General features: G+C 39.7%; 1 protein-coding gene across 3 annotated transcripts in view; it reads right to left on the bottom strand.

Annotated features, from left to right (window-relative positions):
- il1rapl2 (interleukin 1 receptor accessory protein-like 2) overlaps window positions 1-19,144 on the bottom strand; it is a 412,851-nt gene that overhangs the window by 204,259 nt on the left and 189,448 nt on the right. The gene's annotated exons all lie outside the window — the stretch shown is intronic.

The following is a 19,144-nucleotide window of genomic DNA, read 5'->3' on the forward strand; positions in this document are numbered from 1 at the left end:
GTTTCTCATCATCATTAAGCTGAAACTCTGTATCATCCAAGAGTTTCTTCTCACATCTAGAGCCCATATCATATATAAACAAAAACCAGGTGCACTGAACTATGGCGCACTACAGCCCCCAAGATACCCAAAGCAAAGTAATGTGACTGTGACTTGCCCTACACAGCTACAGTGAAGCCACACATACACACATGCTGTGACGGCATATACATGTTCTGACTGGTCTCTATTACCACCAGCAAGTATTTTATGTCACTGCTTCTATTTCTCAAAATGGAGCATAATCAGACTGAAATGTGTCCCACCTCGCTAAAAGTATTTCCCCCCATTACTTTGTCCTTTTCCTTTTACATCAAAATCACCTTCAGGCAAATGGAAAGCAGTTTGCTGCTGAGGCTGACTGACATCCAGCAATGCATACAATTGCGGGGTGTTTTTTGTTGTTGTTGTTGTTGTTGTTGTCGTTTTTTATCATACAGCCACATTATGAAGGTAGTCATCTACCTTTCAGTGGTATGTGATCCCTGGGTGCTACATGAGGACAAACCACAGTGTTTATTTCTCTAAGGAGAGACGGGTGCACTTATGTCTGTCCATCTGGATGAACTCACTGACCCCGGGTGTCTTACACTATATAAAGAGGGGTGAAGAGATGCCCAAAGAGACAGAGAAAACTGAAATTGACTGGCTGACTGAAAAGAAGGGTTAGTGAGGATGAAGAAGGGAGCATGGATTTGATGGAAGTGTGCAGTGCTTTGCCTGTGATCTCTCCCTCTTTTTGTCTTGATCGCTAGGACAGGGCTGCTGTCCTCAGCCGGGTCAGGGACTCTCAGTCTGGGACTGCATCCCACTAATCTCCCCTTCCCCTCCAGCCAAAGCGACATAGTGACAGAGAGCAAGTTTCCATCCAACTGTCAGACAGACTTTAAGTCAACTCTGACACTGCAAAGTACTTTCACTCTAATATGCCCAGGAAATACTGTACAATGTACAGCAATGATAGAGATGTACAGCAGTCACTCTGAGAGCCTGTGGCCAGTCAGATATGTCAGCACATCTGCATTTACCACCAATATCAAATATTCAGTTTTCAAAATGTGCTTTTTGCCACCAGTCATCACATTATCATTCACATAAAAATACTTACAGCCACTACAGACTACACGATGTGGTATCATCATTATTATACCTGTGGAAAGTAGGAGAAGGGCCAGGCTAGAGGGAATATATTCACTTTGGAAGAACTTAAAATAATTTCCTAGAAGGTGGATACAGGGATCCATTTAAGCTGTGTCTTTCAGTTGTCATCCAACAGACAGTTCAGGATCCCGGGAATTTCACTGATGTTAGAGGATTTCACAGTTCACAGTTAATGCTCAGCACCAACATTCAGGGCCCATGCTGGAAGAAGTGTGCACACTATGCAGAGGCTAAGAAAGTGGTTGTGGAGTTTGATGTGGTGGTTGGTTGTGTAGTCAGTGTCTTGTCACGGACGTGTAATTTAATGTCAGCTGTTCTGAGCTGTAACCACCCTTTCACCAACTATACCTTTACCATAAAACGCAGTCTCATGTCAGTTCATGTCCAGGAACATGAAATTTAAAGTATTGATTTTGTGTCCCCTGGACAAAATGGAAATGTGACAAAGCAGAAAATGACAATGTATTTTTTTGAATGGATGAAGCAATTCATTCACAGTCATTAATGGCTGCAAAGTCAACAGGAGGCAGGTTGTGGAGGATGGTGTGTGGAGAAAGACGAAATAAAAGCATTTTGGTTAAGGTTTGAGAAAGATCGTGGATTTGTTTCAATGTAAATAAACATGTATATTACGTGTCTAAAGTCACTGTGAACTTTTTCTGTTGTTACGCAGACCAATACCTTTCCCTAACTTTAACCAAGTGCCCTGACCAGTAAAACATGATCAGAAAAAAGTGTAATTTGTGTCACAAAAACAACAGAAAATTCCTGTAAATGTATAGAAATCACAACATTGAATTTCTCAACAATTTCACATCCTAAAAGTCATGCTGTCATGAAAAGAATGGATAATTGGTGTCCATGTACATGAAATCAATAGATTACATTTTGTGTATCTGGACACGAAGTCATGTGAGACGGGTTTGCCGTAACAACTCTTGCTGGTTAACCTGTAAAGAATTACGATTTGACATTGGTTCCCATCAAGTACACTGCACACACACAAGTAAAAATGGCAGCTTTGTACAGAGACCCAGAGACCAACCAGTACTCCAAATGACCTGTCCCAGGTTTTCTGTCAGTTAAGTAATTTGATGATGATTTTTGAAAAAGGACACTTGTACAAGACAGAGCCACTGGATTAGCCAACAATGCAGGACCCAGTTGATACTGCACTTAAGTGGTGCAGATTCACATATAAACTAACAAGTTATCACATTCCCAGTAAGCAAATGACACACAGTCAGCGTCAGGCTTTTGTGGCTCCTGAGGGTCATTGTTCTGGATTTTGCAGAATGATCCAATATCCGTGTTCTGGTTTACAATGGAACAGACCTAAATATAGATTTTGACCACTGCAACTGTTTATTTGGTTCAACCGGCTTTAATCATATTTTACATGCACTAAGCTGCAACCACATCTTTTTCCACTTCAAGTCTTTTTTCCTCCTTTTTTTTTCACCACAAGATTTGTATGGGGCTGTGAGCTTTGTCAAACACCTCTGAGAGCAGTGACTGGACTGTGTGCAGACACTGATGGACAACTCTCAGCTGCTGCTTTTGTGCTGCAGAGACGAGGTGTTCCTCTTCCTTCTGTCAATCCAGCCGATCAACATGTTCACACACTGAGATGTTGACCAATCTTTCTGAAGCAACCAGCCTGAAATTAACACCGTTCAACCCCAATTTCATTGTTGCTGAGGCTTGTATAGACAAAGCTGTAGTAAATTAATGAGAGAAGTTAGGAGGGCCGTCTAACTTTAATACACTGAGATGTTAGTTAAATGTGTTCACTCACCGACACACACTGCAGGTCTTCTACACAGAGATAAATATGTGTTCATTTAATTAGAGACTCTCATCTGTGCCTGAGTAAGCAAAAAGAGCAAAATACCCCATTAGTTACTAGATACCAGTCAAGACGAGATTGATTCAGTCTGTTAGTGCGGTTATAGATGGTGATGGCCATACATCCACTTCTTATTCATCCATTTAATCCACACATCCCCAACCATTCATCAATCTATCATCCATCATCATCCTCCATCCACACAGAAAAAAGTCATACAGACACCAGATCAGTCATCCATCCATCAGTTAGCCAGCCAATTAACCACCCATCCATCCAGTCAGCGAGGGCCGAGCCTGGTTGAAGCAACCAGTCGGGTCGGGTCATGTGAGTAATGAAGAGGAAGAGACAGATTCGCAGAAAACCACGGAGTCATGACCCACATATCATCCCTCTCTGACTCACTTTGTGGCTCCTCTCATCTTTCTGTCTCCACTCGCCGTCTCCCTTTTTTCTCTCAACCCCCACTGTTTAAACTCTTGACTCATCTCCTCACAGAGAGAGGACTCCGACCTCTCCAGGGACACAAATTACTGTGGATGACTGTGGTTTGCTTTCCTCCATCTTTGTCTAGTGTTCATTCACATTCTTCTCGACAGCAGTCATGAGAAATCAAGAGTGCAAACCTCCATGGCTACTACTCTATCATTATGTTTTGTAATGGCTGCTAAATATTGTATTTCAACTTGGTTTTCAAGTCTTGCGATCCAGTATGACTCATGATCAAATAATGGATGTCCTTGCCTTTCTGAAAACTTTAAAAGCAGAGTCTAATAGTTTTATATCTTATAAAAATACATAACTTGAAGGGTATTTTCTATGACTGGTCTCCCTCCTAGAGGACTGAAGTGGTGGACCTGGGACTGGAGTGGTGGTTGGTGACACCCAATCAAAAGAGTGTTGGTGGATTAAAACTGGCATTAGACACCCTCTCCTGAGTTGGACATGTTTGATGACATTACACAGAGGATTTGGAAGGAGGGGGGTCAAACTGCAGAGCTCATGTTATGGGGATGTGAAAGTAATAGAAGACTATATGTTTGGTTTACCATTTTCAATACCAGTATGTGGAAGTAAAGTTTATTAGTTGACTACTCATTCAGTCATGAGTTTCTCTTGTGACACTGATTGAGATTATTAGAAGTGAATGTGCTTTTGTTATATGTGGAAGAAGCCTGCTGTTCTCCTCGTCATCCTATTTACAGTATGTTTAAAGAGGTCAAAGGACTTCATGTGGGTTGAGTCTTTATGTAACTTTAGGTGTTTGAGTCTTATGGCATACACTTAAGTAGTAGATATGTATACGTATGTCTCATAGTTGTTTTGTATTGGTTGTAAGCATAAGCTGATATGTGATCGACAATCGATATGTAATAAGTAATGTGATATGTAATAAGTTAGCCTGACTCTGGATTGTTGGGACAAGGAATGATTATACTTGCCAACTATGTGTGAGCCTTGTCCCCTTTTTGATGAGTAATAATCTTTTTTATTAAATCTTTGGGTGGATCAGTATCTGTGTTTTTATTTCTGTATTTGTGTCCAATGTTTCAGCAGAAAAGCCACCACACAGATCCCAGGTCATAAGTCAATGAAAAGTGAAGCACGCCACTTCCTTAGCTGCCACCAAAGCTTGTATAAAATATGGTATGGATGAAAAACAAAAAGATTAATCATCTGCAATGTTCAATTTCATCAGAGTGAGTATAACTTAATCTTCAGTCTTTTACCAACACATTTCCAACAACACCTATAAGTGTTTATAAGCAAGTAGAGCAGGGGTGTCAGAGAGCTGTTACAGTACAGTAATGTATGGTCATTTGAAACTAAAGCTCAAAAGCATTAAACACAAGACAAAAAATAACACTGTCCCTAAAAATGAAGTGGGGGCCCTAGAGTTTCCAGTAAGGGTGCTCACTGTCTCTGATGTTCTGTACTGCAGCCTGGAGAGAAGACGGAGTGGGGAGAACAGTGGCTGATGAGGAAGGCCCTTCACTCTAGTAGGTGCCTCACCAAGGTACAGTCAAGTGTGTATGTACACTAGAACTATACTCGGATAACTGAACAGGGCCATCCTTGGTTATACAACTACAACACTTAAGCAGGGAACAGCAGTCAAACTGGGGGCTAAATCTGGCTGCTGCTGCTGCTGCTGCTGCTTGTGTAACTGAAGAAAAGAAACACCACTGTCCATCCAGCATAAACACACCAGCAGATAATAGAGGATTTTATTGTTGTATAACATTTGATCAGACTATCAGGCTTTTTTAATTGTTATTGCAGCATCTTGACGACCATGACCATAGTTTTACTTTCATTTAATGCAGCTGTTACTTTAACAATGCGGAGGGATCTGAGGATCTGGGCTCTGTTCCAGAGGTAGGAAAACATCAACCAAAATCAGACTGACATTTACTGACATTTGTAATCACAACTAACTAAAAATTCAGCCTTGGAACAAAGTCTTACTCAGTTTACAGAACGTGATGTTGATCACAACAATTGTACAGATAAAGACGTGAATAAATGAAAAAGGCTGTTGTTTACTTCATATTTCACTTTGTAATGGCCCTTAACAAAAACCATTTCCCGTAAACCCTTGATCATGGTGGTTAAAACACCAGCCAGACACAGGCAGTGGATAATGACAGACTCAAATCTTAACTAAATACATGAATAAGCTACTGGGCAATTTCAATTTCCCTATCGGGATCAATAAAGTATTTTTTTATCTTTATAATTTTAAAACATCACAAGTCGACACAAGAATTGAATCCATGAGTGAGTTGAATGGCCAGTTCAGACATGTCTGTAATAACAGCAGGACAGAGGGGACTGAATGATGTAGAATTCTTTTGACAGCAGAGATTACAGCTAAAAAATAAAAGCTTCATGGAGATGAAAAAAAAAAAAAAAACAAGACAAAATGATGTAAGCACCTAAGCTGCTGCAGTCATTTTTCTGTGCTCACAAAGTAATTGTTCTTTAAATTTGGTAAAATCAAAAATGTCTAAATTAATTGTAACTGTAGCAGATGACAACTTGTGTCAGAAAATGGAATGTAGAACACGCTTCATTTTTTCAGAGAGCTCAGAGTTACAGAAAGTGTTAGGACAGAAGCTCTCTGTGGTCATGGGCTTTAGGGAGTGGTCTGAAACAATGAGACCGTGAGATGTGAGGAGCTGTAATGAGTTGCCTTCACATGGTTTGTGACAAATTTAAAGGGGCTATTTGTAAGTTTTATCTGCTGCTGAACGTGGTTTCTTGCCAGGATCGGATGATGGTAAATGTTGACTGACACGAGCTTCGGTCATTGTTGTGTTTACAAGAGGTTACTCCCTCTGAGCAGAGCTACATCTTCAGTTTGGAGGCTACACTGAGTCACTATGAGAAAGTGATGAGACGGGCCAGGGCTAGCTGGTTAGCATGCTAACTTCAGTAGAAGAAGTGACGTGATTAAGACATGAGTTGACACTGGCATCGCTCCCCACCTCTGGAGACAGCTGTTGGTGAGTAAAGGAATGAAGTTTGATGCTGAACTCACTTTTCTTCTAGACTGGTTAATAAACAGCTGTAAATCCTAATGTTGGCTATTTAGCAATAGCAGAACTTACAAAGAGCTCCTCTAACTGTGATGAACCCAGAACATGCTGCTGGGAGTACCTCTCCTTTCCTAGACCTTTCTTGACTGAAAGCTTCTTAAGATCTCCCAAGAGGAGGTGGGGGACTTGGCTTGGGAGGGGGATGTCTGTGTTACCTCACTTAACCATCATGACTCTGTTCCAGATAAGACGGCAAAAATGGAAAGATGGTTGGAAAAAAATGAATGGATAAATTCATTATATCACTTTTAAATTCATATATAGTCAATTGCATTTTGTTGTATACCCCTGTTTCATCCTTTCCTCATCTATTTTCCATTTTATTCCTGTTGTATTCCGTTTTAAAGATCCATCTTCTCTATGTGATACATACCCGTTTCAGCTTTTCTATTTTCCTTTGGTTAGAGCTGACATCATTCCCCATGTGCAGCCACTGACAATGCTTTATAACCCCCTTACAAATGATCTTAATCATGTACATGTATATTCAGGTGAATGGAAAAGTGGTCTCAGTCTTTTGGACCCCACAGTATATGCATTCCTTTTTCCCACATAAATAGAAATGAAAATATCTCCTGCTGGTAGAAAATAATACTTAATGATCCTGCAACTGAGACAAACTGGTGATCATGAATCCTAAAGTGCTTTGTGTAGACAAGAATAAGTAAATCAAAGGCTTTACTCCTCATTTCTGAAGAGTTGGCGCTTATAGATTATGGGGGTGGGGTGGAGGGCAACTTAAACAGATTTGGCAGATTTCTGAGAATTGCAGGAGTAAACAAATGCAAATAGTGATATAATATAAACACGCTTACATATTCAAAAACTGTTCACACATGCACATAATCCCTCAGAAACTGTTTATACAGTATGTGCTGCTGGGAAGTTACTGTTTGGAAGATTTTGACTTGGAAGGCAAAGTAAATTTTTAGAGATAGATCCCACCCACAAAATGTGTGTGTTTATTTTACCTGGCTCCAAGTGTTTGAGAGTGGGTGGATGTGTCCTTATGTTGGTTGGGAAATGCATGTATGTGCGTACTGAGACTCTCTCTGCAGCCAAACTGTGGCTGATTTCAGATGCACTCACAAAACAAGCCTAGAGCTGAGCTGCTGTGTAATCATGACCAATCATGATGCTTATTTTTTTTTTTTTTTTTTTTTTTTTTAAATCCTACTGTTTTTTGGGGGAGGATTTGTAAAGAGTTCTGTCGACAGCATGCTGCAATGACATGCTAAGAGATAACACACACTCACATCATAAACACTGACTCATCGCCTAGGAGATGACACAAAATGTACATCCAGACACACAAAACACCAACACTGACTCATCTAAACATCTCACACACACGTACACACAGTTAGATGAATGGCCTTCTGACAGATGTGATGCAGTGTTGACGAAGGAGGCTGTTTGTTCTCAGATGGAAACAGTGGCACATTACAGACAAGACGGAGAAAGAGGTAAAGAGAGATGACAAGGGAAACTGTCACATCATCGACATGCTCGCTTTTCACCAAAACACAATCAGCTATGATTTTAGCTTCTTGGCCATGTTTATATAATAGGCTGTGAATGGGTTTCGTGAGCATTGAGTTCTGTGAGCCGTATCGACCCTCTGAAGACCAGGGAACGCTTCAGCTGAAGTTCACACATAAAAACCTCCAACATTTTTCAATGTTGAGTATCTTCCCATAACAGCAGCAATTTGAAGATCTCTGTCACCAGCAGAGACAGAGATTTCTTTCGCCTTAAGTCTCAGGGCATCCACGAGTCTGCTGCTGTCAGGTCTGAAAAAGTCTCACACAAACAAACGTTGGTTTCATTTGTATTTAACCACAAAACAGCAGGTCACACAACAGTGTCTGCTTAAAGACCCAGCAACATTCTGACTCTTCCAGACATGCTCATGCAGTTTTGCATGAGATGTATTTCCAGGTTGGTAAAGCAACGCGGTCAGTGTATGTGACACAGAAGCAAACTTTTAAAAGCCACTGAGCTGAAGATGTTCATGAGGAAAAAGAATAAGCAGAAGGTTTTGTGGGTGTGAGGGAACTGCTCTTCCAGACCATAATAAAAATAATAAAATTCATTAATTTACATGCCTTTAGTTAACCTGGTCGGTGTCAAAGCTTCACAGTAACCATCAATCCATCTATTATCTATGCCAATTTCAGGGGTCAGTGTGATTCAGACGGAGTTCATGTTTGCTTTTCAAACAGTCTGAAAGCTGCTCCGAGCTTCAGAGGCACGTTTCTTCATTAAACGACTTCACTTCCTGCCTCTACAAACGAGTGTAACACCATGAATGCCTCTGAAAAATGAATGACCACAACTGGGCCCCTTTATCTCCATTTGTTCAGTTTCTCTCTCGATCTCTCTCTCTTTCTGTGAGAGCAGGCTGTGGTGGTAGTGTTCATTATTCCCTGTATACTGGTTTAAAAATCAGTTCATCTAAAACCGAAATTGAGAATGAAATCAATAAGTTTAAATATATAATAAAAGAGATGTGTAATAAAGAGAAGTTTATTTGTAGAATTCACCTCACACTGCCACCAGTCAAATGCTCCAACCAACCAGAAAAAAAAACAAAAAAAAACCTGGAGGTTTAACACTTGAGGTTAGTTGTAATACAAAAGGCCAAATTTCATCAGTTGTATACTGGAGGCTGTAAAGTGGCTTTAATTACAATCTGTGTCTAAACTGCCTCAAGTATCGTGGTGATACTAGTCCCAGATTTCTCAGGATTACCACTGCATTTTTAAATACAGAGGACTGTGAAGTCTAACACACACACACACTCACACATGCACACATATACACACACATATACACACATATACACACTCACACACGCCCACACACACACACACACTTCCTTTAGACCGTGCATTTTGCTGACAATATGAGACAGGCTGACACTAAGAAAAAGGAAACACTTGCCGTTGTGAAAAAAGAGGTGAGATGGAAAAGTCTCAAATTCCTCTCAAGGGGAAAAAGAAGAAAAAAAAAGAAAAAAAAACCATAAACATTTGATGCACAGAGAAAAGAGATGGATTAAAGGAGAATCAGAATGAAATGAAAAAAAGGGCAAGTTGCAAAAAGTGACAGTTTTACATGATGCATCGCTTTGACAGTGTGTGTGTCAATAAATAGGTTACGCTTTTCTTCCTTCTATTCTGTCACTTTTAACCTTGGTCTCTCTTTCACACACAAACATATGTATCCTTGTGTTACTATATTTGTGTGGCTCCCTCACTGACATAATGTTTCCTCAGCCCATTACCTTAACTTTAACCGCCACCATCCCGAACCTTAACCCAATCCTAGCTTGAACCCTGAACTGAGTCCTGATGCTCAAACAGCCATTTAAACTTGTGGGATCCAGCATTTTGGTCCCCATAAAGGTACAAGTACAGTAGAGCCACTATACTTAAAACACACACACACACACACAGACACACACACACAATACTGTAACATTTATTAGAGAAGTCAGAGTTCATCCTTCCTCCAGGATTAAATCATGACCTCTCCCACTCATCCATTCTATTTCTTTTTTAATTCTTTCCCTTTCGTCCCCTCTATGCTTTATTGATCAGTCCTATGATTCTTTAATCACTCAAGACCTTTTCTCTTCTCCCTCAGGTATAAAGCACATTAACCATTTAAACCAGTTATGAACTATCCAATATCATGTGTCCCACAGAACTACATTCAGATTCTCTTCATATTCATTCGCAGTATTTGACCTCTTAACCCTGCAAAAGTCATACACTGCTTGATATCAGGTTTATTTGAGGACTAACAATATTACTGAACTTATTACAAGCTAAGAGCAGTAATATAATGTGCTGATTTTTATATCACCAGGTTTAAAGGAAAATACCACTTCATTACCACTTTGGTCTCATTTTCATAGTTGTGTCCATGGTTTTAACACATTATAAGACTATACTCACTGTAGTGAAACAGTAGCATTACAGCTAGAGGCATTACTACAGCAAAGTCCAACTGGACAGTTAATGATTTCAATCATAAATGCAGACCAATTGAACATAGCGAGACTTTCAAACAACGTAATTTAAAGGTAAAACTGAAGATGCCTGCATGTTGGCAATAATATATCAATGCACAGCAAAGATGTATGTGTATCATTGTTCTGTGCTGCTTCTGCTCATTAGTGCAGCAGTTATTTATCAGATTTATCTGGAGCCACACACATAATGAGTGTTTAAACCTTATTTGTTGAACACAACCTTCAACTGACTCGATAAATGAACCTGTCTCATCATTTACCTCCCAGTAAGTGCTGTTCCACAGGAGTCAGTTTGTGGCCCAGTTCTGTTCTCTGAGTCTTTACTGGGACAAAACAGAAATCCTCTTCAGCAGCCCAGATTACGTTATGCACAATTACCCAAACTGAATCAGCTTGCATGCCAATAATGTTAAACTCCTTCTTCTAATAAAGACTTAATTACATTATTAAGTAAAATCTGAGCCAGTTAGTTGCTCTGTGAAATTGTGACAGTGATAGTTTGGGGAATAATGTCATATTCCACCTTTTTGTTGTTTCCTGTATGTACTATAGTATATAGTATAGTATAGTATAGTATTGCTAAAATTATAAAATAAGGCCAAATTTGTAGAAAAGTGCAATTACCCTCACACAATCCCAGGTCAGTCCTACTTCTAGTTTTGTGTCTCTTATGTCGATGTATTCAACATTTTCTCCACAAGAATAATGAGCATCCAGATCGCAGTCCAGATTTGTCATGATAATTTATATTTAAATGATGAACTTCAGTTTGTGTGAGGTAGATGTCACAAAATGTATTTTATCAGAATTATAAAAGCAACATATATAGTAGTTGAAACATATAATGAGTGAAATCAGGGAGGTTTTCAATCAACCTGACAGAAACTTTTAGCACAAAACAGCCTCATAACATAAGTGACACTGAAAGTGAAAATGCAATGACAAACTTACTCGCATAATATTTCCTCAGGTTTTATTTAATTTGACCAATAAATAATCCAGCTGACCTTTTAGTGGACGGAGAATGACACACAACCAAACTTTGATACTCATATGTTGCTTGGACCAAGATAATAACTTGTAAAGAGCAGTTAGAACCATTGATAAATTGAATGACAGCAAGACAGACCAATCATTTCACGAGTAATTTTACCTAAAGAGAGGGCGGGACATCTGCGTTCTGTTGGGACTGACAGGACCAGACTCTGACGACATAAAGGAACTTGAAAACTTTCAATCTTTCTGTCTGTCTCTCACACAATGTTTTCCATTTCTCTGTCTCTCTCTCTGAAGACTTTCCCTCACTCCCTGATGCGCTGAAGCAGAATGGAGAGACTACGAACAAGGCAGAGAATGACATGGATGCATGAAAGTGTCTTCATGCCTTTAGCTATGAAAAATGAAAGCAAGGAAAGGAGAAAGAAGAGTGTGAAAGTGCCCCACAGCCAGCAGGAGAGGAGGGAGGTGGAAAGAGGAAAAAAGATGTTCTCGTTGCTCACATCCCCTGCCTCTTTCTTCCCAAATCATCCGTGACACTGTCCAACATCACGTGTATGTGTGTGTGTGAGTGTGTGTATACTACAGGCACCCCACTCGATCCCACATTAATTATAATCAGATTGGTTATTGATTACTCACGCGCTCTGAGTATTGATCTAGCATGTGCTGTCTGGTACAGGGTCATGAAACACTTTCTCCAGAGTCTGGAGGCACAGACAGAGATGGAGGGAAAGCCATTTTAGTCCAGGCCTTGTACATGCTGTACCATCGACTGTATCCCTGGTGAGGAAAAACCTGGCACCAGTCACACACAAGCACCTTTTAGTTGAGGAACCACATGTGGAAATTTAATTCCTCTGTGCTGGAAAAAAAAAAAACACCACTTGAAGTGGCGCTTTTTCAAAACCTGTCCAGCTTAAGTGACACGTGCAATTCAGGCATCCTCATTAAGTGTTTAAGTATCAAGTGTAATCAAGTGCACTTAAGGACAAAGGGGATGTTTTTGCTCCTAGAAGTGCTACAGTGCATCTTTTGATCAAATCCACACAATGAATGAGACAATTAAAGGTGTTTGTGTTTAGCCTGGTTCAGTCCTTTTTGTGTGTGTGTGTCTGCTCATGCGATGATTCAAGCTGGATGCAGAAAACGAATCATCATCGTTCATCTGACTCAGTGTGACAGGCAGCAGTCATGTTGCACAGTCATGGTAGGAGCAGTGGTGGAGGTGAATCTTCAGCGTGTCTTTTTATTTTTCTTCATATTTAAGGTTGTTTTCACCAAAACATCCCAGGATTTTATTGAAGAAGATACATTTGAAATTGTGTGTATTTTTGGGGATGATTAGAAATTAACACAAACATATAATTAACACCAACAGTGCGAATGCTTAGAGGAAACCTTGTAGGGGACTTTGAGGGGAAAGATCTGTTAAAACTGGTAGTTTAAGTTTAAGTTCAAAGTTTAAACTGGTTTCTGCCACAAATGTCTGCAGGAAGATGCTTTTTTGAACATGGGGAAAAACACAAGGGCAATTCTGCTATTCAGGGAAATTTCAAATTGTTTGCACTGTAAATGACAATTTTGGATTATGCGCTTTTCCATATTTTTACCTATTGTGTATTATTAAAAATCAATACCAAGAAATACCCAGGTTGTGTTTGTGAGATAAAAACCAACAACCGGGTGTAAAATTAACTTTAAAACTAGCTTTTAACTGTTTTGAACATTTCTAAACATTTTTCATCTTATTCTTTTCAAAACTGTATAAAAACCTTACATTCATCAGTCCCTCGACAAGAGCATGTTGATCAGCTGTATTAAAGGGTGAAGGATCTGTGTTATGGATTAACTGACAGATGTGACAGACGTACGTTGACAGTGTACAGTATATGGAGGCAAAGTGATGCAAAGTGAGGACTGGGTATTTTCAGTAACTAGAAGTGCTCAGACAAATGCTTTGAAAATTGGTGTGTGTGTGTGTTAACTGCTGCTTGTAAAAACTCATGATGATCACAACCCACAAAGCTCATCGTTTTCCATCTTTCTATGCACCACTATATCACTGTCAACATGCATCCTGAGACTTCATAAACACTGCTATCAAACTGACAGTTTTAGTCAAAATGGACTGAATAAGTTTCCAAAAGCTCATTTTTTGTGTGAGAACCAAACTCATCAGAAATACAAGTGGGAAAAAGATCAATCCGAAGGCGCCTTTAAAGACTAAGAGCCATTTCACTGGCAATAAAGCTGCGTATATGTGAGTAGGATGAGACAGCAATAAACAGAACAGCTTGATGGCCTTCTAGTCTTGGCACGGCCTCCGTTCATCTACATCTTGTTTCATAAGTTCACAGCTTGACTCTGATTTCTGCCTCATTACACTGAGAACAGAGAGAATAGGCTTCTGTGTGTGTGTGTGTGTGTGTGTGTGTGTGTGTGTGTGTGTGTGTGTGTGTGTGTGTCTGTCTGTCTGTCTGTGTGTGTGTTTGTCTGTGTTTGTGTGTGTGTGTGTGTGTGTGTGTGTGTGTGTGTGTGTGTGTAAGATGTGAGATTACTGTCTCTTTTTCCAAGGAGCAATTCTCCCCAGCAATCAAAGCAGGCTCTCGTTTACACACACACTCACACACACAAACACACTCTCAAAAAGACATGGCTAAAAATCACAGAGGGGGTCAACATCAGTTCAGCTTTTGCACAGAAGACACAGAGCCACTCATATTCCAGAAGAGAAGAGAAGAGAAGAGAAGAGAAGAGAAGAGCCTTGAGAACAAGGCCATGTGGGAAGACAATGGAAAAAGGAAAAGAAATAAGAAGAAGGGGAACGGACAGAGATTCCATGGAGGAAAAAAAAGACAAAGAGATGAAGAGATGGAGAGGAGGAGAAATATCTTAGTCAATATGCTTTGCTCTTTTAATCTCATTAAGCTTCAAAGGAATCTAACAATTAGCTTGTCCATGTTAAATAAATATATCAGCCCTTTCAGCAGGACTAGATATCCACACACACACACACACACACGCAGAGGAATACCACACTGTGCTGCTCTCCCTGCTCAGCCCCACTCCACTGTCACTGCTCATCTTAGTGTCTGCTCCACTCAGGCTCTACATGGTTATTTTTTTCATGTTTTAGATAATCTGTTCCTTATTACTGCTACATAACCACATGTTAATTGGATTACTACACCCAATTTCACTGCCGAAAAGTAAATGTAATCTCATTACTTCCCTTTACCGATAATTAAATCGGATTATTCAGATTTATCTAAAGAACTGGTCCATCCAAAGGGCTGAGAGTAACAATTAGACTCATCAGTGAATCATGCTTCATACGCTGTCGAACTTCCACAGTGTGTGTGTGTGTGTGTGTGTGTGTGTGTGTGTGTTGGTGGTGAATGCACAACCACACTGTTGATCAGTTTCACCAAAGAGCAGTGCTTTTAAATATGTGCAGAGACATCATGTTGTGACTTGTAGACTTTGATCTGGATACAGGTGAATGAACTGAGCAGTGGCTCCGAGACTTAATGTCACCATCAGTCTGAGCATGAATGAAAAAGAAGAGTGAAGCAAAAGAGAAACAGGGACTTCAGCTCATTTAGGTGGGTTACAGGTGATATAGCTAATAATGCTCAAAGATCAACAGAGCACAGTCACTGGGGACAAATGCTAATAAACAAGATGACTGCTTTAATGTGTGTGCAGGGTTCAGTGTTTATGAGTCAGGGTGGGAGCTGTACTTGCCCCCAGCAAGGTCCACCAGACTGAAATGAGAACTTTTTCAATCCATTTAAAGGTGCTGTGTGACACAGTTTGCTTCATATTTTGTTTCTAAAAATAACACCACACATTAAAGACCCAGCTGGCAGGAAAATGTTGCTTTAAGGCTGTGGTTCCCCACCTGCCTCAACATATGAAAATCTCAAAAACGCTGGTGGCCCACATCTGACCCATAATAATAAGGAGGCCAAATAACGACTTTTCAGATAGTTTTTATTTCAACAATCAAACATTTAGGACCAAAGTCAAAACAGGTGAAGCTCAATTTTCTTTTTTGAGCGACAGGGGAGAGATCACTGTTTTGCAAATGATTTCACAGCAGCTTGATGATAAGTTTAACCACTGGAGGTCAGCAAAAACTAGACTTCAGATGGAAGTAAACAGGTATTTAAACAGAGCTAATGTGCAATTAGACCAGGAGCACTAATGTGAACTGAAATTTCTTTGTTCTGTCACTGAACCTTTCCTACTCAGACTCCTCAGTGATCCAGAGAAATGTCTTTGGGTCAAAGAGTGAAAGAGGTTAAGAGTCAGAAGAATTGTTGTTAGCTTATAGTTAAATATGGATCTGTTCTTAGAAGACTCCCACGCTACATTAAAGGAAAATGATGAGTGACTATTTATCCTTAACATCCCTCTCTTTTTTTTAACCTTCTTCTCTTCCCTCCGTCTTCCCCTGCAGGCTGTGTGAGGAGCTGACCATGTGTCTGACCTGCAGCCACGAGGTTATCTGGGTCGTCTGCTCACCTCAGGGTGAAGCACAGTATCTCTCAGAAACAACACTGTCTCATTTGTGAATGTTAAAATAACACAGAATGTACTTTAATGGGAAAGTCTCGTCCGTGTTTAAATGTCAGTTGTACCTGTGGGGGCTGCTTCCCCTGTAGTTATTAGTGCTTTTACTGCAGCTGGTGTGTTTTTATCTACCTTGTCCTCTGTTCTGTAGTGAGCCGTTTCATTAAACCACATCAAAAGTTTATGTCTGTCTGGCCTTGACAGCAGAGAGTCGTGTGTAATGTCTGTTTTCTATCTTTCTTTCAAATAGTTCTGACAAATTGTCCATATTAAAGCCCATCTGCTGTTGTTATTCCTCGAGTTCTTCCTAATTATTTTAATTATTTCTACTTTCATCAAGATCTAGTAATAGAATAGTTTTCAGTGCTTTGATACTGTCATAAAAAAACAACATGAGCGAAAACTTTTGTAAGGTTGTGAAAAAAATGTTTTGGTTAATAAGACCAGTAGAGAGCAATTTAGACCTTAGGTACAAGGTGAGTGCTATTAATCAGTTGGTAGGATTGAAACCCAGCAGTATTTGCCTCCAGGACCTGGACCGAGAAAAGGTTGAGTGCTCAGGAGGTTTGTTTATCTAAAATGTAGTCAATCATGGGTGTTTATGTCAATGTAGGCAAAGGGAATAGTTTGCATTTATTTGAATTTGATGTTGATAATTGGATAAATATTTCCATATCAAAGGATCTTTATGTCTGAAATGTATTTTAATTTTTGATTTCAGGGATTAAACAGATTTCTACAGTTGAAATAACCTTCTTCAACTGAGTGCAAAGTGATTTATTAATTATTCATACTTCAAATATCTTTTACCAAAAGTTTGCAAAACAAAAAACAAAACAAAACCAAAACAAAACAAAATAAAACAAACAAACAAACAAAAAAAAAAACTGTGATTTTCATCCTTAAAATAAAATGACAGTTTTATAAGGGTTAGATTTCCAGATCAACCCACCTTGTAATTACTGACAGTCGTACCACAAGATTCTGTGCTTGGGCCTTTGTTATTTACAAATCACATAATCATGCCCTGCACTTCTTTAAGACAACCTGATGCAGTTGACTTGGCACCTTCAAAAAGGGAGCGCATTAAAGGATTTTAAAACTGAAACATCCCATCCCTCAGGCTTTTTTCTTTTCTGTTGCTATTTTTTTGGCTCTACTCAGGTCTGTCTTACAAACAAGTTCTTGATCCTAATGTGATGGATTTATGAAGAAATACTTATGTCGCCAATCCACTCTCACATGGGTTTGTATTATGCATGGAGACAAACATGATAAACACTTTAGCATGTGGGCTAAACATATGGGACCACACTCAGGAATTCACTATAAGGGCTTTCATCACAAGCCTTTGATTGAAAAGTAGCATGCAAACATTATGTCATTTAGAATCACTTAAGCCACACTGAATGCAGAGCTGTGTCATTAGGGATCAAGTGTAACACGCAGATGGATTCAAGTGTTACATGTTTAAAAAAGGAAAATATCAGAAGGAATGAGAGACCCTTTCAAATGTCTCTACAGCATATCGCGATTCCAGTGGAGAATCAAGGCTGTCGCGGAGGGTTCCTCCTTAATATTTAACCACTTCAGTACCACTCGGAGCGTTCAGGCACATGTATGTGGTGGAGTGTTTGGGTGCACCTTTTTGACCCTGTCTTTTTTTAATGTGCCAGTCAGGGCTGCTGCTACGTACATGCTGTATAGTCCCTGACACATTCCATATTGAACAGGGTCACACGCACACAGATGAATTATCTATTCATGTCTGCACATATTGTCAATACATTTATGTCCATTGCAGCACAGGAAGCGCAAAATCAAGGCTTGAAAACATACATTCATTTTAAACATGGTCGATTTTCCCATTTGCACACTCACTGCACATGCATTAAAGGCCTCCATGACATTACAGGAGACATTACAGAGCACACTGCATCCCTTAAGAGCATGTTGTGCAAAATGTCCCATGCATTACCTCTCTTTTTTATGGCACTTAGGAGCACTTGTGTGAAAAATACTCAGTATACAATGTTAATCACCCTAAGCTCTTCACAGTTGACGTGCTAATCTTTCAGTAAATACAACCTCACATCTTTTAGATGCAAATGGATACTGGACACAAACTCTTAACCCCCTCTGAGGCTAGGATCTCTCTGTAAGTGCTCATCTTCTGCTTGTTTGCTTTTATTCTGGTGATTCAGTTTTGTTATGTATCCATCAGCTGTGTTACTGTACAGCATTTTACAGAGCTCACTAGACAACAGAACCCCTCTTTTTCTATGAAAAGAAAACATGGCACAGGGGACCTACCTACAGAGCTGCCAGACATGGCTGAGTGTTTGGAAGTGCTAATGTAAAACAGATTTGATGCCTGTGTGATTTGATGATCTGTGTGTATTTGCCAATATATCAACTGTGCAGATGTTAGCTGTAGACAGCTGGAAACCTATGCACCTATGTTCATGTGGATCGTAGATTTGCGTGGCCATGTCTTCAATAATTATGTCACCTAGAGCAGAATTCTCACAACTCAGGTGTTTGACTTTGTCTCCCACTGCGCCACATCTGAAATTCATTTTATGTTCCATCTGAATAACACTACAACTATGTTTTCTGACACCTTACATGTCAAATTACTCTGAGCACAAGAACAATTCATTATCCAACATCAGAAAGTCTGTGGAGGGTAAAAATCAAAAACAGAAAAGAAGAAAAAGTTCATCAATGTAGATTTATTTTTGGCAGTGAAACCAGACCATCTATGAGCAGAATATCTTAGAAAATCAAATACAGATTGAAAACAAAGACAAATCCTTAACAAATGGAGGCTTAGTGACCTCGAATTAATTTCTTCACAGACCACTCAGGGAC

Source organism: Trachinotus anak, unplaced genomic scaffold, assembly GCF_046630095.1.
Source record: "Trachinotus anak isolate AG129_WGS33_773 ecotype Australia unplaced genomic scaffold, CSIRO_AGI_Tana_v1 ptg000021l, whole genome shotgun sequence".
Classification (NCBI taxonomy): domain Eukaryota; kingdom Metazoa; phylum Chordata; class Actinopteri; order Carangiformes; family Carangidae; genus Trachinotus; species Trachinotus anak.